The sequence below is a fragment of the Panthera pardus genome, unplaced genomic scaffold, assembly GCF_024362965.1.
Source record: "Panthera pardus isolate Hobbes unplaced genomic scaffold, ASM2436296v1 HiC_scaffold_12, whole genome shotgun sequence".
In the NCBI taxonomy this organism is placed as follows: domain Eukaryota; kingdom Metazoa; phylum Chordata; class Mammalia; order Carnivora; family Felidae; genus Panthera; species Panthera pardus.
In genome coordinates, this window is record NW_026526677.1 from 60809000 (window position 1) to 60828893 (window position 19894).

General features: G+C 41.3%; 1 long non-coding RNA gene across 6 annotated transcripts in view; it reads right to left on the reverse strand.

Annotated features, from left to right (window-relative positions):
• Positions 1-16443: 16443 nt before the first annotated feature.
• The window catches only part of LOC128776186 (uncharacterized), a 40415-nt gene continuing 36964 nt past the window's right edge, over positions 16444-19894 (reverse strand). For all 6 annotated transcript variants that reach the window (XR_008421230.1, XR_008421226.1, XR_008421228.1 and 3 more), the window contains one exon: positions 16444-19436. This is a non-coding gene — a long non-coding RNA (uncharacterized LOC128776186). The remainder of the gene's footprint in view (positions 19437-19894) is intronic.

Below are 19894 nucleotides of genomic sequence, written 5' to 3' on the forward strand. Positions count from 1 at the left end.
AATACACCTTCACCCTAGCTCTGTGACATTATACAAAATACTGCTATCTCAGTTTCCTTTTGTCTAAATGAAGCAAATGCCAGCTACTAACACAAAGATATTTTAAATACCAAATGTATAAAAACAGACACATAGACCAATGGAACAAGATCAAGAGCCCAGGAATAAAAAAAACCCATGCATTGGAACATCTGGGGGGCTCAATCGATCAAGTGTCCAACTCTTGATCTCAGCTCAGGTCATGATCTCACAGTTCATGAAATTGAGCCCCAAGTTGGGCTCTGCGATGACAGCATGAAGCCTACTTGGGATTCTCTCCCTCCCTCTCTCTCTGTCCCTCCCCAACTCATGGGTTCACTCTCTCTCTCTCTCTCTCTCTCTCTCTCTCAAAATAAATAAATAAACATTAAGAAAAAAAAAACCCGGGGCACCTGGGTGGTTCAGTAAGTTGAGTGTCTGACTTTGGCTCAGGTCATGATCTCGTGATTCGTGAGTTTGAGCCCCACGTCAGGCTCATTGCTGTCAGCCTGTCAGTGCAGAGCCTACTTCGGATCCTCTATCCCCTTCTCTCTCTGCCCCTCCCCTACTGATGCTCTCTCTCAAAAAATAAGTAAAATGTTAAAAAAAACTCAGGCATATATGATCAACTAATATTTGACAAGAGAGGCAAGAATACTCAATGGGGAAAGGAAGGTCTTTTCAATAAATGGTATTGGGAAAACTGGATATTCACATGTAAAATAATGAAATTGGACCCCTATCTTTATCTTTTTTAATGTTTATTTTGAGAGAGAGAGAGAGACAGCATGTGGGTGCACAAGCGGGAGAGGGGCAGAGAGAGAGGGAGAGAGAATCCCAAGTAAGCTCCACACTGTCAGCTCAGAGCCTGATGCAGGACTTGATCTCATGAACTACGAGATCATGACCTGAGCATAAATCAAGAGTCAGACACTCAACCAGCTGAGCCACGCAGGTGCCCCTGGGCCCCTATCTTTATACCACTCATGAAAATCAACTCAAAATGGACTTGAAGACTCAAGACCAGAAACCATAAAACTTCTAGAGGTAAACATGTGGAGAAAGCTCCTTGGATTGGCCTTGGCCACAGTTTCTTGAATATGATACCAAAAGCACAAGTAACACAAGCAAAAACAAAGTGGGGTTACATCAAACTAAAAAGTTTCTGCAGCAAAAGAAATGATCAACAAAATGAAAAAGTGACCTATGGAATGGGAGAAAATATTTGCAAACCATATGTCAGATAAGGGGTTAATATCCAAACTATATAAAGAACTCAAGTATCTCAAATAGCAATAATCCATTTAAAAATGAGCAGAGGACCTGAACAGAAATTTTCCCAAAGAAGACACACAGGGATTCGTCCGGAAGATGGCGGCGTAGGAGGACGCGGGGCTCACAGCGCGTCCTGCCGATCACTTAGATTCCACCTACACCTGCCTAAAGAACCCAGAAAACCGCCAGAGGATTAGCAGAAGGGAGTCTCCGGAGTCAAGCGCAGACTAGAGGCCCACGGAAGAGGGTAGGAAGGGCGGCAAGGCGGTGCGCGCTCCACGGACTGGCGGGAGGGAGCCGGGGCGGAGGGGCGGCTCGCCGGCCAAGCAGAGCCCCCGAGTCTGGCTGGCAAAAGCGGAGGGGCCGGACAGACTGTGTTCCGACAGCAAGCGCGACTTAGCGTCTGGGAGGTCATAAGTTAACAGCTCTGCTCGGAAAGCGGGAAGGCTGGAGGACAAAGGGAGGGAGAGCTGCTGAGCCCCCGGACGGCAGAGCTCAGCTTGGCGGGGAACAAAGGCGCCAGCGCCATCTCCCCCGCCCATCCCCCAGCCAAAATCCCAAAGGGAACCAGTTCCTGCCAGGGAACTTGCTCGCTCCGCACAAACACCCAACTCTGTGCTTCTGTGGAGCCAAACCTCCGGCAGCGGATCTGACTCCCTCCCGCTGCCACAGGGCTCCTCCTGAAGTGGATCACCTAAGGAGAAGCGAGCTAAGCCTGCCCCTCCACCCCCCGTGCACCTTGCCTACCCACCCCAGCTAATACGCCAGATCCCCAGCAACACAAGCCTGGCAGTGTGCAAGTAGCCCAGACGGGACACGCCACCCCACAGTGAATCCCGCCCCTAGGAGAGGGGAAGAGAAGGCACACACCAGTCTGACTGTGGCCCCAGCAGTGGGCTGGGGGCAGACATCGGTCGGACTGCGGCCCCGCCCACTAACTCCAGTTATACACCACAGCACAGGGGAAGTGCACTGCAGGTCCTCACCACGCAAGGGACTCTCCAAAATGACCAAACGGAAGAATTCCCCTCAGAAGAATCTCCAGGAAATAACAACAGCTAATGAACTGATCGAAAAGGATTTAAATAATATAACAGAAAGTGAATTTAGAATAATAGTCATAAAATTAATCGCTGGGCTTGAAAACAGTATACAGGACAGCAGAGAATCTCTTGCCACAAAGATCGAGGGACTAAGGAACAGTCACGAGGAGTTGAAAAACGCTTTAAACGAAATGCAAAACAAAATGGAATCCACGATGGCTCGGCTTGAAGAGGCAGAGGAGAGAATAGGTGAACTAGAAGATAAAGTTATGGAGAAAGAGGAAGCTGAAAGAAAGAGAGATAAAAAAATCCAGGAGTATGAGGGGAAAATTAGAGAACTAAGTGATACACTAAAAAAAAAATAATATACGCATAATTGGTATCCCAGAGGAGGAAGAGAGACGGAAAGGTGCTGAAGGGGTACTTGAACAAATTATAGCTGAGAACTTCCCTGAACTGGGGAAGGAAAAAGGCATTGAAATCCAAGAGGCACAGAGAACTCCCTTCAGACGTAACTTGAATCGATCTTCTGCACGACATATCATAGTGAAACTGGCAAAATACAAGGATAAAGAGAAAATTCTGAAAGCAGCAAGGGATAAACGTGCCCTCACATATAAAGGGAGACCTATAAGACTCGTGACTGATCTCTCCTTTGAAACTTGGCAGGCCAGAAAGGCTTGGCACGATATCTACAGTGTGCTAAACAGAAAAAATATGCAGCCGAGAATCCTTTATCCAGCAAGTCTGTCATTTAGAATAGAAGGAGAGATAAAGGTCTTCCCAAACAAACAAAAACTGAAGGAATTTGTCACCACGAAACCAGCCCTACAAGAGCTCCTAAGGGGGATCCTGTGAGACAAAGTACCAGAGACATCACTACAAGCATAAAACATACAGACATCACAATGACTCTAAACCCATATCTTTCTATAATAACACTGAATGTAAATGGATTAAATGCGCCAACTAGAAGACATAGGGTATCAGAATGGATAAAAAAACAAGACCCATCTATTTGCTGTCTACAAGAGACTCATTTTAGATCTGAGGACACCTTTAGATTGAGAGTGAGGGGATGGAGAACTATTTATCATGCTCCTGGAAGCCAAAAGAAAGCTGGAGTAGCCATACTTATATCAGACAAACTAGACTTTAAATTAAAGGCTGTAACAAGAGATGAAGAAGGGCATTATATAATAATCACAGGGTCTATCCACCAGGAAGAGCTAACTATTATAAATGTCTATGCGCCAAATACCCGAGCCCCCAGATATATAAAACAATTACTCATAAACATAAGCAACCTTATTGATAAGAATGTGGCCATTGCAGGGGACTTTAACACCCCACTTACAGAAATGGATAGATCATCTAGACACACAGTCAATAAAGAAACAAGGGCCCTGAATGATACATTGGATCAGATGGACTTGACAGATATATTTAGAACTCTGCATCCCAAAGCAACAGAATATACTTTCTTCTCAAGTGCACATGGAACATTCTCCAAGATAGATCATATACTGGGTCACAAAACGGCCCTTCATAAGTTTACAAGAATTGAAATTATACCATGCATACTTTCAGACCACAATGCTATGAAGCTTGAAATCAACCACAGGAAAAAGTCTGGAAAACCTCCAAAAGCAAGGAGGTTAAAGAACACCCTACTAACGAATGAGTGGGTCAACCAGGCAATTAGAGAAGAAATTAAAATATATATGGAAACAAACGAAAATGAAAATACAACAATCCAAACGCTTTGGGATGCAGCGAAGGCAGTCCTGAGAGGAAAATACATTGCAATCCAGGCCTATCTCAAGAAACAAGAAAAATCCCAAATACAAAATCTAACAGCACACCTAAAGGAAATAGAAGCAGAACAGCAAAGGCAGCCTAAACCCAGCAGAAGAAGAGAAATCATAAAGATCAGAGCAGAAATAAACAATATAGAATCTAAAAAAACTGTAGAGCAGATCAACGAAACCAAGAGTTGGTTTTTTGAAAAAATAAACAAAATTGACAAACCTCTAGCCAGGCTTCTCAAAAAGAAAAGGGAGATGACCCAAATAGATAAAATCATGAATGAAAATGGAATGATTACAACCAATCCCTCAGAGATACAAACAATTATCAGGGAATACTATGAAAAATTATATGCCAGCAAATTGGACAACCTGGAAGAAATGGACAAATTTCTAAACACCCACACTCTTCCAAAACTCAATCAGGAGGAAATAGAAAGCTTGAACAGACCCATAACCAGCGAAGAAATTGAATCGGTTATCAAAAATCTCCCAACAAATAAGAGTCCAGGACCAGATGGCTTCCCAGGGGAGTTCTACCAGACATTTAAAGCAGAGATAATACCTATCCTTCTCAAGCTATTCCAAGAAATAGAAAGGGAAGGAAAACTTCCAGACTCATTCTATGAAGCCAGTATTACTTTGATTCCTAAACCAGACAGAGACCCAGTAAAAAAAGAGAACTACAGGCCAATATCCCTGATGAATATGGATGCAAAATTTCTCAATAAGATACTAGCAAATCGAATTCAACAGCATATAAAAAGAATTATTCACCATGATCAAGTGGGATTCATTCCTGGGATGCAGGGCTGGTTCAACATTCGCAAATCGATCAACGTGATACATCACATTAACAAAAAAAAAAAAGAGAAGAACCATATGATCCTGTCAATCGATGCAGAAAAGGCCTTTGACAAAATCCAGCACCCTTTCTTAATAAAAACCCTTGAGAAAGTCGGGATAGAAGGAACATACTTAAAGATCATAAAGGCCATTTATGAAAAGCCCACAGCTAACATCATCCTCAACGGGGAAAAACTGAGAGCTTTTTCCCTGAGATCAGGAACGCGACAGGGATGCCCACTGTCACCGCTGTTGTTTAATATAGTGCTGGAAGTTCTAGCATCAGCAATCAGACAACAAAAGGAAATCAAAGGCATCAAAATTGGCAAAGATGAAGTCAAGCTTTCGCTTTTTGCAGATGACATGATATTATACATGGAAAATCCGATAGACTCCACCAAAAGTCTGCTAGAACTGATACATGAATTCAGCAAAGTTGCAGGATACAAAATCAATGTGCAGAAATCAGTTGCATTCTTATACACTAACAATGAAGCAACAGAAAGACAAATGAAGAAACTGATCCCATTCACAATTGCACCAAGAAGCATAAAATACCTAGGAATAAATCTAACCAAAGATGTAAAAGATCTGTATGCTGAAAACTATAGAAAGCTTATGCAGGTAATTGAAGAAGATATAAAGAAATGGAAAGACATTCCCTGCTCATGGATTGGAAGAATAAATATTGTCAAAATGTCAATACTACCCAAAGCTATCTACACATTCAATGCAATCCCAATCAAACTTGCACCAGCATTCTTCTCGAAACTAGAACAAGCAATCCTAAAATTCATCTGGAAGCACAAAAGGCCCCGAATAGCCAAAGTAATTTTGAAGAAGAAGACCAAAGCAGGAGGCATCACAATCCCAGACTTTAGCCTCTACTACAAAGCTGTCATCATCAAGTCAGCATGGTATTGGCATAAAAACAGACACATAGACCAATGGAATAGAATAGAAACCCCAGAACTAGACCCACAAACGTATGGCCAACTCATCTTTGACAAAGCAGGAAAGAACATCCAATGGAAAAAAGACAGTCTCTTTAACAAATGGTGCTGGGAGAACTGGACAGCAACATGCAGAAGGTTGAAACTAGACCACTTTCTCACACCATTCACAAAAATAAACTCAAAATGGATAAAGGACCTGAATGTGAGACAGGAAACCATCAAAACCTTAGAGGAGAAAGCAGGAAAAGACCTCTCTGACCTCAGCCGTAGCAATCTCTTACTCGGCACATCCCCAAAGGCAAGGGAATTAAAAGCAAAAGTGAATTACTGGGACCTTACGAAGATAAAAAGCTTCTGCACAGCAAAGGAAACAACCAACAAAACTAAAAGGCAACCAACGGAATGGGAAAAGATATTTGCAAATGACACATCGGACAAAGGGCTAGTATCCAAAATCTATAAAGAGCTCATCAAACTCCACACCCGAAAAACAAATAACCCAGTGAAGAAATGGGCAGAAAACATGAATAGACACTTCTCTAAAGAAGACATCCGGATGGCCAACAGGCACATGAAAAGATGTTCAACGTCGCTCCTTATCAGGGAAATACAAATCAAAACCACACTCAGATACCACCTCACGCCAGTCAGAGTGGCCAAAATGAAGAAATCAGGAGACTATAGATGCTGGAGAGGATGTGGAGAAACAGGAACCCTCTTGCACTGTTGGTGGGAATGCAAATTGGTGCAGCCACTCTGGAAAGCAGTGTGGAGGTTCCTCAGAAAATTAAAAATAGACCTACCCTATGACCCAGCAATAGCACTGCTAGGAATTTATCCAAGGGATACAGGAGTACTGATGCATAGGGGCACCTGTACCCCAATGTTTATAGCGGCACTCTCAACAATAGCCAAATTATGGAAAGAGCCTAAATGTCCATCAACTGATGAATGGATAAAGAAATTGTGGTTTATATACACAATGGAATACTACGTGGCAATGAGAAAAAATGAAATATGGCCTTTTGTAGCAACATGGATGGAACTGGAGAGTGTGATGCTAAGTGAAATAAGCCATACAGAGAAAGACAGATACCATATGGTTTCACTCTTATGTGGATCCTGAGAAACATAACAGAAACCCATGGGGGAGGGGAAGGAAAAAAAAAAAAAAAAAAAGAGGTTAGAGTGGGAGAGAGCCAAAGCATAAGAGACTGTTAAAAACTGAGAACAAACTGAGGGTTGATGGGGGGTGGGAGGGAGGGCAGGGTGGGTGATGGTTATTGAGGAGGGCACCTTTTGGGATGAGCACTGGGTGTTGTATGGAAACCAATTTGACAGTAAATTTCATATATTAAAATAAATAAATAAATAAATAAAGAAAGAAAGAAAGAAAGAAAGAAAAAAGAAGACACACAGATGGCCAACAGACACATGAAAAGATGCTCAACATCACTCATCATCAGGGAAACGCAAATCAAAACCACTATGAGATATCATCTCACACCTGTTAAATTGGTTTATTATCAAAAAGACAAAAGATAAAGTGTCATCAAAGATGTGGAGAAAAGGGAACCCTTGTGCACTGTTTAAGGGAATGTAAATTTTTATAGCAACTGTGGAAAATACAATGGAAGTTCTCAAAATATTAAAAATGGATTACCATATGATCCATCAAGCCTACTTTTGGTGATATATCTGAAGGAAATGAAATCACTATCTTAAAGAGGTATCTTCACCTTAATGTTCATTGCAGCATTATTCACAACTGCCAAGATATAGAAACAATCTGTCTGTTAATAGATGAATGGATAAAGAAAATGTGAGATATATATGTATATATATATATGTGTGTGTATATGTATACATATATATATGTATACATATATAACTATATATTATATATATATACATATATACATATACATATATATGTGTATATATATATAAATCCTGCCATTTGCAACATGGATGGACCTTCAGGGTATTATGCTAAGTGAAATAAACCAGTCAGAAAGAAAGACTGCATGATTTCACTTATGTGTGGAATCTAACAAAAGCCGAACTCATAGAAACAGAGAGTAGAATGATTGACAGGGGCTTAGGGTGGGGTAAATGGGGAGATATTGGTCAAAGGGTAAAAAAATATTTTTTAATTAAATAAGGTAATGACATGCCTGGAACAAAGTAAATGGTACGTATTATTATTTCTTCCTCTGTGGTCTTCTATCAAGTAAAATCGTGGACTTCCCTTTCCTATTGCTTCCCTGAGATTTCACCAGATACACAAATATTGTTTGGCAGATTAGCTATACAATCTGTCATGCAACCAAGATTTACCTTTTCTAGACAAATATCATATGATTTCACTCATATGAGGATTTTAAGATACAAAACGGATGAACATAAGGGAAGGGAAACAAAAATAATATAAAAACAGGGAGGGGGACAAAACATAAGAGACTTAAATTTGGTGAACAAACAGAGGGTTGCTGGAGGGGTTGTGGGAGGGGGCATGGGCTAAATCGGTAAGGGGAATTAAGGAATCTATTGAAATCATTGTTGCACTATATGCTAACTAACGTGGATGTAAATTAAAAAATAATTTTTTACATTTATTTATTTTTGATAGACAGAGAGAGACAGAGCACAAGTGGGGGAGGGGCAGAGAGAAGGAGACACAGAATCCAAAGTAGGCTTCAGGCTCTGAGCTGTCAGCACAGAGCCCGATGCGGGGCTGGAACCCACAAACCGCGAGATCATGACCTGAACCGAAGTCGGACGCTTAACCGACTGAGCCACCCAGGCGCCCCCAAAATAAATTATTTTTTAAAAAAGATTTACCTTTTCTAGAAAATCTGAGTAGAACTCATTCTATTTTAATAACTGGATACTCTTGTGGACTCAATTATTTCCTTATCCCAAATCCAGAACGTAAGGGTCCTTCCTACTCTTTTTTAGTAGGTAGATGAACTGTATGCTAGAAATAGTTGGCACAGTGTTAACTCTCCAAATAAGCATATTTTAAGAGAAAGTCTTAGCTTCAGGAAAGAAAAAAAGATGAGTGGTATCGGATACAATAAATTATGTTTACTAGCAAAGGAGTAACGTGGTTGAGCGCCATAGAGGCTGTGTAATATAGTGATTAAGAGTGCAGGTCATGGGGAGTATAGTGGTGGTTACCAGGAGTTGGGAGGTGGGGGGAAGATATTGCTCAAAGGGCACAAGCTCCCTGTGATTAGATTAACAAGTTTGGGTTCTAACGTATGGCTTGTGATTATAGCTAATAATACTGTATCATACACTTGAATGTTAGTAAGAGAGTAGATCTCAAATGTTCTCACTCCAAAAAAAATGGTAATTATGTGGCTGGATGCAGGAAGGTGGTAGTTAATACTATAGCGATAATCATTTGCAATTTCTAAATGTAGCAAATCTACATGTTATAGAACTTAAACTTACACAATGTTATGTGTCAATTATATCTCAATAAAACTGGGGGAAATTAAGGGGAAAAAAAAAGAGTGAAGGTCATGGAGCAAAGCGACCTGGATTGGAGTCTAGATCCGTAAAGCCTAGCCTTCTCCCTACCTCAGTTTTACCACCTAGAAAACGGTGATAGTAGTACCTAATAATACCTAAAACAGTTGACATGAAGACTAAATAATTGAACACATGTAAAACCCATTGAAGTGCCCAGGATATAATAAGCACCTAGTGAATGTTAGTTATTACCATGCGTCAGGTCTGTTCTTGGCACTGGGTCACAGGGGTTGCTTCTACATTTTAGCCAAAATGACTAATACTTCTGTGAACATGGTTTTACAGACATCTTTTCAAGACCTTGATTTCAGTTCTTTGGGGCATATACCCAGAAGTGGAATTCTGGATCATATGGCAATTCTGTTTTTACTTTTTTGAATAATCTCCGACTGGCAGTGCACAAGGATTCCAACACTACTTACCTTTTAACGTATTTAAAAGATTATAGTACAAAGAACTAATTTCAAAAGGTAGTGAGGAGGGGCGAGGTGAAATGGGTGAAAAGGACCCAAAAGTACAAACTTCTGGTTATAAAATAAGTAAGTTGTGGGACTTACTGTACAGCATGGTGACTATAGTTAATAATACTGAATTGCAGATTTAGAAGTTGCTTAGAGTAGGTCTTAAAAGTCATCACAAGAGGGGCACCTGGATGGCTCAGTCAGTTAAGTGTCTGACTTTGGCTCAGGTCATGATCTCACGGTCCGTGAGTTCAAGCCCTGCGTTGGGCTCTGTGCTGACAGCTCAGAGCCTGGAGCCTACTCCAGATTCTGTGTCTCCCTCTCTCTCTGACCCTCCCCCATTCATGCTCTGTCTCTCTCTGTCTCAAAAATAAATAAACGTTAAAAAAAAAATTAAAAAAAAAAAGTCATCACAAGAAAAAAGTGTTTTTTTGTAACTATGGAAGGTGACATATGTTAATTAGACTTATTTTGGTGATCATTCCACCACATATACGTATGTCAAATCATTATGTTGTACACCTGAAACTAATAAAATACTATATGTTAACCGAACCCCGACAACAACAAAAAAGGTAGCAAAGGATAAATAGCAGGTATTATTAGTTTTGTGAAGATTGTTCGGAGGTAGATCGGGCTTAGATACACATTTTCAACTTTGGAGTCATTAGCATATAGACAGTGTTCAAAAACATGAGATTGGATAATCTCCCCCCCACCCCAGACACCAGGAAGATAATGTTAATGACGTCCTAACCATATGAGGCACTACTCTAAGTGATTTACAAGTATTATATCATGCAATCCTTACAATAGCTCCATGACATAATTATGATCTTGACCCCCATATTACAGTAACTTACCTGAGGTCCTGAAGTTACTAGTTGCTGGCGCTGTGCTTGGAACCAGAGCAATCTGACTCTAGTGCCTGCATTTTGATTTCCTGTGACGCTCATGAAGCTGAAGCTTCCTGGAGTTTCACTTGCACGGGCCCTTCCTAGACGGGGAGAGCTGCAGCAATGTGATTGCTTTGTCATGTGTTTTTGAAATCTTGCAAAGGCAAAATCATTTCACCACAAGCAATTAAGACCACTCTTTCTTTCCACTGCAGCTATGCCTTGTGCAATGTGGTGGTGGTTGGCCACAGGCATTTTGGGGGATGCTGCTAAAGATAAGCTAATTTAGGGATAACTTTAGTTTTGGTCTAGCTGGATATATTTATGTGGTTCATAATCACTTTCACATATAGGTATTAGTAGCCATTCCGGTATAGGAATAGCTTCCAAGAATATTCTTACTGCCCACTCTACCAACAGTACCAGAATTATGACAGATAGCACAGAGACAGCAGTGTCCAACGGTTTTCAATGTGGACCCATCCTGTGGTGTCCAGCACACGAATGTGGGCAGTGGAGGAGAAACAATAATGGATCCTGAAGTTAGTCTGTGGACAATTCTTCCAATTATCTGATGTGTAAGATTATAAGAGGGAGGATATGGTTCTCATTGGCAGTGAATCAAACTAGAAATTCTCTCTTGTCAAGAGCATACTCAATATATACTTATTTTTTCTTTTTTAATGGAAGTCACATAAAATAGAATTTATTAAAATTTTTGTTTGCAGGACACATTACCACAAATGGCAAATGAGTCTGTGATGTCTTCTGCCCCCAGATACGTGTCATTGTTCCACACCAATTCTATACCAACTGGGTGTCCAACACTTCAATTCAATTCTGACACTAAGTTCCAGAGTTAGCGCTGATCCCACAGCCTCGCAGGATTGCTCCCACTTCAGATGCCAGCCACAAAGTGGGTACCCAGGCTACTCACACTTCTGCCCAACAAATTACAAATTCAGGGGTTCCCACAATGCCCTTCTTGGGTGATAATTCACTACAATGACTCACAGAATTTGGGAAAGTGTTATATTTACTATCACATAAAAGGTAAGCAGGCAGATGAGGAGGTACATAGTCAGAGGACTAGATGGGGCCAGAGTACAGGAGTCTCTGTCCCCAGGGAGTCAGGGTTTGCCCCCCTCTTGGCACATGGATGTGTTCACCAACTCAGTTCTCTGAATATTGTAGTTCAAGAGCTTTAAATTTTTTTTTAATGTTTATTTTATTTGTGAGAGAGAGAGACACACACAGAGCATGAGTGGGGGAGGGGCAGAGAGAAAGGAAGATACAGAATCTGAAGCAGGCTCCAAGTTCTGAGCTGTCAGCACAGAGCCTGACATGGGGCTCAAACCCACGAACCATGAGATCATGACCTGAGCCGAAGTGGGACACTCAACCGACTGAGCCATCCAGGTGCCCCAAGAGCTTTTATAACCCATTCTTCAGTCCCCTTCATTTTCCCAGAAGTCAGAGGGTGGGGAGGAATGTTCCCACTCTCTACTCTTCCATTTGGTCTTTTTGGCAACCAGCTCTCACTCTGAAGCCATTATGGGGCCCCATTCTGAGTCATCACATTAGCATAAACCAAGTGTGGTTGAAAGGGGCTCATAAAGAACAACAAAAGGCATTCCTATCACTTAGGAAATTCTGACAGTTTTAGGAGCTTTGTGCTGGGAACTAGGAACAAAGACCCAACATATACTGTAACACAGTCTGTAGGAAGTTGCATACACATCCAAATCAGGACTCGAATTTTCACTTATTTTACTGAAACCTTCAAAACATATTTCCAGATTTCAGTTAAAAATTATATATTAGATGGAGTGCCTGGGTGGCTCAGTTGGTTAAACGTCCGACTCTTGGTTTCATCTCAGGTCATGATCTCGTGGTTTATGGGTTCGAGTCCCACACAGGGCTCTGTGCTGACAAGCAGAACCTGCTTAGGATTCTCTCTCTCTCTCTCTCTCTCTCTCTCTCTCTCTCTTTGTCTCTGTCTCTCTCTCTCTCTTTCTGCCCCCCCCCCACTTGCTCTGTCTCTTTCTCAAAAATAAATAAAATTTTAAAAATTAGATATCAGAATATCTAAATAGATAAATTAGATAAAATTAGAGTTTTATCAACTTTTTGAATAAACTTTTTCCACTTTGTTTGCATTCAGGTTTGTCTTCTGAGTTTTTGAAAATATATTTTAGAATCCTGAAATGTTTTTGTATCTGTATTGCAAGATTTGAATTTGTAATGGGTAGACCCTCACTACCTTTTCACGCTTTAAAGAAAACTCCACATTGGTATATACTTTTAAACTACCCAGCCACAAAACAACACAAAAAAGAAACAGCTGGTATAATTAAAAACATTTCATTAATATCTTCATAGAAGACAGAGCATCTACAAAATAAAAACAGGATGTTATGAAAAAGGTAAAAAATCTTGGGACTTAAAAATATAATTGCCAAAAATTTAATAAAAGTGTTATAAGATGGTAAAAGAAACCTTCCATAAAATAGGGGGAAATGCCTACATAAAATGTGAGGCAAAAATAGAAAGCCTACCATTTGACTAACAGGATTTCCAGCAAGAGAACAGAAAAGGCAAGGATAAAATTGACAGAGAACTAATAGAATAGAAATACTTGGAGCTAAAGGACCAGGGTTCTCAGTTTGGAAAGTTCACAAAAGCCCAGCATGATGAGGGACTCGTCTACAGGCTGACAGATTGTCATGAAAGAGTAGCACCACAAGGATAAAGAGAGGAAAACAGGTCACCCGCAAAGGATGCCATCTGACTGACAAAATGTGTCATGAGAAATACTGGACGCCAGAAGACTGTTTGACAATTTCCCCCAAATTTGGAGGGAATCTGACTTTACAACTGTACAATTTAAATAGAAGAGAGAGGGGAGCCTGTGTGGCTCAGTCAGCTAAGCATCTGACTTCAGCTCAGGTCATGATCTCATCACTCATGAGGTGTGAGTTTGAGCCCTGCATTGGGCTCTCTGCTGTCAGTGCACAGCCTGCTTCACTTCCAATCTCCCTCTCTCTCTGCCCCTCCCCAGCTCACGTTTTCTCTGTCTCAAAAATAAATAAAAACATCAAAAATTTAAAAAATGAATAAATAGAAAAGAGAAAATCACTGGGAATAGTAGCATATCCATGTATCCATCGCTCAAATGTGGTAACATTTTTTCATTCTTGCTTCAGAAAATAAGTACAAAGTAGAGCACCCCAGACCCCAAGGCCACTATTCTCACATATGGTGTGTATCTTCTAGTGTATGTTTTCACACTTTTACTACCTGTACATGTAGCTATACACAATAAATAGTGTGAGCCATATGTTTGATGGTATCTGAATTGCAATCTGATAGTATACACACATCCTTCTGCAGTTCATTTGCCACCTTCTCGGTTCTATCCACAGGCCATGGAGCTCACTGCCAGGGGCACATGCAGGTTTTGTGGGGCCTGAGAAAAAGAGTATTGCTTTGGCAACACACACATGAAAAAAAAGGATATTAAACTATGAATACAAAATTATAGCTGACGGTACATTTTTATTCAGAGTAAGAAAAGAAATTATAGCACAGCACAACTTTTAGAAGGCTCACAGCCAGAGAAAAGCAAAGCTTGTTATTAATTCACCACATGACGCACCTCTATATGCTTTTTTCTCACTATAACTTTTAGCTGCTTACTTTTGATAGCCCTCTTCATAGGATAACGATTTTGTAATATCATTTGCAAAGGAGAGCATAGAAAGATAATTCAGTCCCTTGTGGTTGAATCAAAATTCTTTTTGCAGTTGATAGTTTAGGAAACTTCCCTGTTGCTTCACAGATCATTTTAGGTGATGTCATAGAAACTACTAGGACTGTTGTCACCTTTAGGAAAGCCTTCATTTTGTACTCTGAGTTTTTGCTTTTTCATAACAACCTGCTCTTATTTTGTGGATGCACCATCTTTTATGAGCATACTAATTAGACAATTCTTTTCTTTTCTTTAGTTTATTTACTTATTTTGAGAGAGAGAGAGAGAGAGAGAGAGGACACTGAAGAGGGGCAGAGAGAGAGTCAAGCAGCTTTTGTGCTGTCAGCACAGAGTCCAACATGGCCTTCACCCCACAAACCCTGAGATCATGACCTGAGCTGAAATCAGGAGTCGGACACACAAGCCACTGAGCCACCCAGGCACCCCCAGATGATTCTATTAATGTTATTGATTTTTGAGAGAGAGACAGAGACAGAGTTCAAGCAGGGGAAGGGCAGAGAGAGAGGGAGACACGGAATCCAAAGCAGGTGCCAGGCTCTGAGCTGTCAGCATAGAGCTTGACACAGGGCTCGAACTCACAAACCATGAGATCATGACCTGAGCCGAAGTCAGATACCTACCAACTGAGCCAGCCAGGCGCCCCAGATGGTTCTTTTAAATGCATTTCCTTAGTTTTTTGTTTGTTTGTTCCCCCTGAGTTATCTTGACTTCCTCTAGTGTTACTACTTGTTTCTGTTAGTTTATCTTGTCTTTACTGTTTTCCTTAAATGTCCACTCATATTTGATGGTGTACACATGCTTGAGTATGGGACAAGAGGGGAGCCGCCTGTAACTCCCACTGGGGAAGGCAGAGAGCTGTGCTTTATACAACAAGCACGTAGATAACCAGGCACTCTGGAAATCCTAAAGACCAGACACAGAGGACAGTCCTAATTTATTTGGTATCTTTAGAATAAACCACCAACGTTCTCACAAGGCTTGGGGGAGGATCCTGGCAGCCAGATCCTCTGCACACAGGGATGGGAGGGGAGGGTTGAGTAAGGTTTCAACTCTGTAGCTCTCTTCTATCATGAGGGTAGTGGTGGCAAAAATATTGAGAACATTGGCATAAACAATTCCATGATTATTTTGGTTTTTACGGTTTTCCTGGTTACCCTTCGGAGCGGTCTCTTTTGCCATCTTCCTTTCAGCATGTGAAGGTAAATCTCAGCAAGATCTGGACCTCTGGAATTTTGCTGGAGGGCTGGTCAAGGCCCTTTCTCTTCCATAGCCTCACAGCTCAGAAAACACTTCTCAATGCTCCTCTTAAGAATGTGAGCAAGGCGCAAAAATGTGATGAATACCAATGCCACATTTTTAATTTTTGAAAACTGGGTCAGTCACAGATCTGAATAGCACTGAAACACAGCTGCTTTCTTTTTTTTTTTTCTGACAACAACGTCTAATTTTAAACTGCAAGAACAACTAAATCAGAAGTGTGTGTTTGATAATAATATGAGCAGGTGGATCTTGCATTAACTGTATGGTTCCAGTTCAGAGTGGAGGTAGGCTCCAGTTTGATTCAAAAACACAGAGCTCTACAGAGCGCCTAGGTGGCTCAGTCGGTTGAGCATCTTATTCTCAATTTCGGCTCAGGTCATGATCTTACAGTTCTGGGAGATCGAGCCCCCCATTGGGGGGCTGCTGACAACGCAGAGCCTGTTTGGTGGGATTCTCTCTCTCCCTCTCTCTCTCTGCACCCCCCCCCCCCGCTCATGTTCTCTCTGTCTCTCTCAAAATAAATAAACTTAAAAAAGAAAAGAAAAGAAAAAAGAAACACAGAGCCTTAAATCAATAGAGTTTAAAATTTACAATATGCTTAACATAGTGGGGTGTTCCCCAGCCATCCCAACATGGAGGCAAGGCCAAACTGGTTCAGTTCAGTATCACTTTGACAAGGAGACAAGGGGTTTCCCTTCAGGACACCATAACCTCTCCAGGAGGCCACATCCCTTCACCCCACATTCTGGGACTTACAAGAGTCAATGTTGCCAACATGGTAAGGGTCGGATGGGGAAAGAAATCTTGCCAAGGCCTCCAGGGCAAAAGTGCTCATTCCAAACCAGGTGCTCAGGACCAGCCCAGTTCTGCAGGCTGCGATGCCCCGCTGCACTCAGCGGCATGAGGAACAGCTGGCCACGGAAGTAGCTCCCACTTCATGGTTCCACCTCCCTCCAGTTCTCCCCAACCACCTCCTCCTTTCAGATTTCTCCACATCTTCCTCTTCTGTGGTCCATGGTGAGGGCCACCCCCACTCCCTTCTCCTCCGACTTCAGCCTGTGGTCACGTACGTGGTCTCTGTGAGCAGGAAAGCCTGCAAAGTTGCAAACCAAACTTTATGCCTGGAGCAGTATTTCTAGCCTTTGAAGGTGGTGACTCACATCTACCATACAAGCCGGGAGTGGGGATGGGAGCTACCATGAGGGATGAAATTAACAGGTTTGATGATCTTAGTGGTACTGGTAGGGCATGGTGAGGGATTTTTTTTTTTAATATTTCCTGCCTGAATCAACTTTTTGAATCAACTGGCCCAACTATACTTCAAAAAGAAGGTCTCCTGCTATGCTATTAGTAGCCACATTTCATCAGGTACCTATGAGTATCCGTGCTGCCTCAGATGCATTTCATTAGTTCTATTCCTTTCATTGTTTCTTGCAAGGCCCTTGCATCTGCAAGCTGCTATAAACAGAGAAATGGAGGCTCCCAGAAGCTGATTACCTCACTCAAGAGAAACCCACAACTTAAATAATGGAATAATAATTTGATTATTAGTCATTTCTACTGGAAAACTGGAAAGAGACCAAGTGCAAAGTCAGACCCATGGGCTGCTCAGACTATTGTGACAGTGGCACAAAGAAACCACTGAAGAAGGTCTGCTTGAAGTCACTCAGCTCACAGTTTAGATGTGCACCCACTACATTCCTACCTACTTAAATTCACCTATTAGGAAACTAACATGAATTACGTATGGACTATCTGCCAAGCACTGTACCGAACACTTGACGCTTCATCTCAGTCTGCTTGTTTACCCTCTTATGAAATAAGAATTATTATTCCCACTTTTCTGATGAGAAAATTGATACTCAGAGCCATTGTATAACTGTTCTGGGGTCCAATAGCCAGTAGAGCCATGATTTGAACTCAGCGAGAAAAGATTCCAGAGTCTTTTCCATGTGGTTTCCATGAATCACAACCTATTTCCCTTAAAGCCATTATGATGGCCCTTTAAGCATCAGGACAAATCATTTTGTGAGGAAGTATAAGAAAGTCATATCTGGAAAGGCTCTGTGGTGATGCCCTTCAGGCCTTCAGGATGCATTATTCAAATGCTAACTGAGAACTTGGATGACATAATGGTGTTGGTGTCTAAAAACATCTAGAAAAGTCTTCATTTATATTTGTGAAAATCTGCTTCAGCTCACTACAGGGCAATTGAAGCCAAAAGCAGGCAGACAGTCATGTGCTCATCTGCAGCTTCTTGCGGAAGGGGCTGTCTCGTTCATCTGCTCTGTAGCCCCTAGCATGGGACCAAGCACATCACAATGATTACCATTTGTTGAGTAACTTTACAAGCATCATCTCACTTAATCTCCATGGCAGACCTGCAAGGTAGATAATCTTATCTCCATTTCAGTGATGCAGACTCCCAAGACTCAGAGAGAGTAAGTAACTTGCCATTATGAGTAGCCAAACTGGTAAAACTCAGGCTACCAGAGAAGGCTTCTTAGAAGAGGTCATCTTGGAGGACAGTGAGAAAGGGCAGGACCTCAAATGACAGAATACAAAGAAGTTTTTTAGAGAATTTTCATTTTGGAGTGAAACTTAAATGCCATATGAGGTTTCAGAATCAAGGGTTTTGGTAGAGGGGTGGCATGTGGGTGAAAGGAAGCAATGGACGTGGTGAGAGGAAGAATAAAGTGAGGAGGTAAAGGCCTACAACATTTCTTCAGTCATCAAAGGGTTAAATGGTCAATTCACTATCCTAGTGTGGCATGGGGAGAGAGCTGTTAAAAGTGACCTGGTGACTGAGACAATAACTATATAAAGACTTTGCAATGACTTGACTTCAGTTGCCAAGTTTATTTTGACCTATACTATTGGGTTTATGTACCCCCAAAATCATTGAACCCCTAATCACCAATGTGATGATATTTAGAGATGGAGGCTTTGGGAAGGAATTAGGTTGTCAGGGTGGGGCCCTCACGATAAGATGAGCGTCTTTCTTTTTTTTTTTAATTAAAAAAAAATTTTTTTTTTAATTTACGTTCAAATTAGTTAGCATATAGTGCAACAATGATTTCAGGAGTAGATTCCTTAGTGCCCCTTACCCATTTAGCCCATCCCCCCTCCCACAACCCCTCCAGTAACCCTCAGTTTGTTCTCCATATTTATGGGTCTCTTCTGTTTTGTCCCCTCCCTGTTTTTATATTATTTTTGTTTCCCTTCCCTTACGTTCATCTGTTTTGTCTCTTAAAGTCCTCATATGAGTGAAGTCATATGATATTTGTCTTTCTCTGACTAATTTCACTTAGCATAATACCCTCCAGTTCCATCCATGTAGTTGCAAAAGGCAAGATTTCATTCTTTTTGATTGGCGAGTAATACCACATCTTCTTTAAGATGAGCGTCTTTATAAGAAGAGACAAGAGAGGGCTTGCTTCCTCTCCCTCCTCACCATGTGAAGCTACAAGAAGACGACCATGTGCAGATCAGGAACAGGGTCTTCACTATGAGCAAAGTCAGCCAGCACCTTGGTCTTGGACTTCTCAGTCTCCTGAACTGTGAAAAATAAATTTCTGTTGTTTAAACAAAAAAAAAAAGAAGAAGAAGAAGAAGAGGTCATCCTGGAGGATGCATTCGGAGGAGGAAAAGGTGAGAAAGACCTTCTAATCAGCTGTGACAGGCACAGTCATGGAGACAGGAAAGAGCGTGGTCTTGCTCATACCTAATTCAATAGCGCTTTTGGAGGGAACACCTTTCTCATGTCTTCCCAAAACATTCAACGTAGTTTTCATAAAAATAATATTTCAACTTTCTACACTTCTATTTCACAGCTTTACACTTTATTTAATTAAATGATACCATATGTGCCTAGAAGAAATGGGTTTGGTAGCAACCATCACTGCCTCCTGATAAACATCTATAACTCCATTGGCAGTTCTTTCTTTTCCTCGTGCCACATTTTTCTCACTTGTAAATGGTGTTGTTGTAAGGACTTAATTAGTTGATCTACCTAA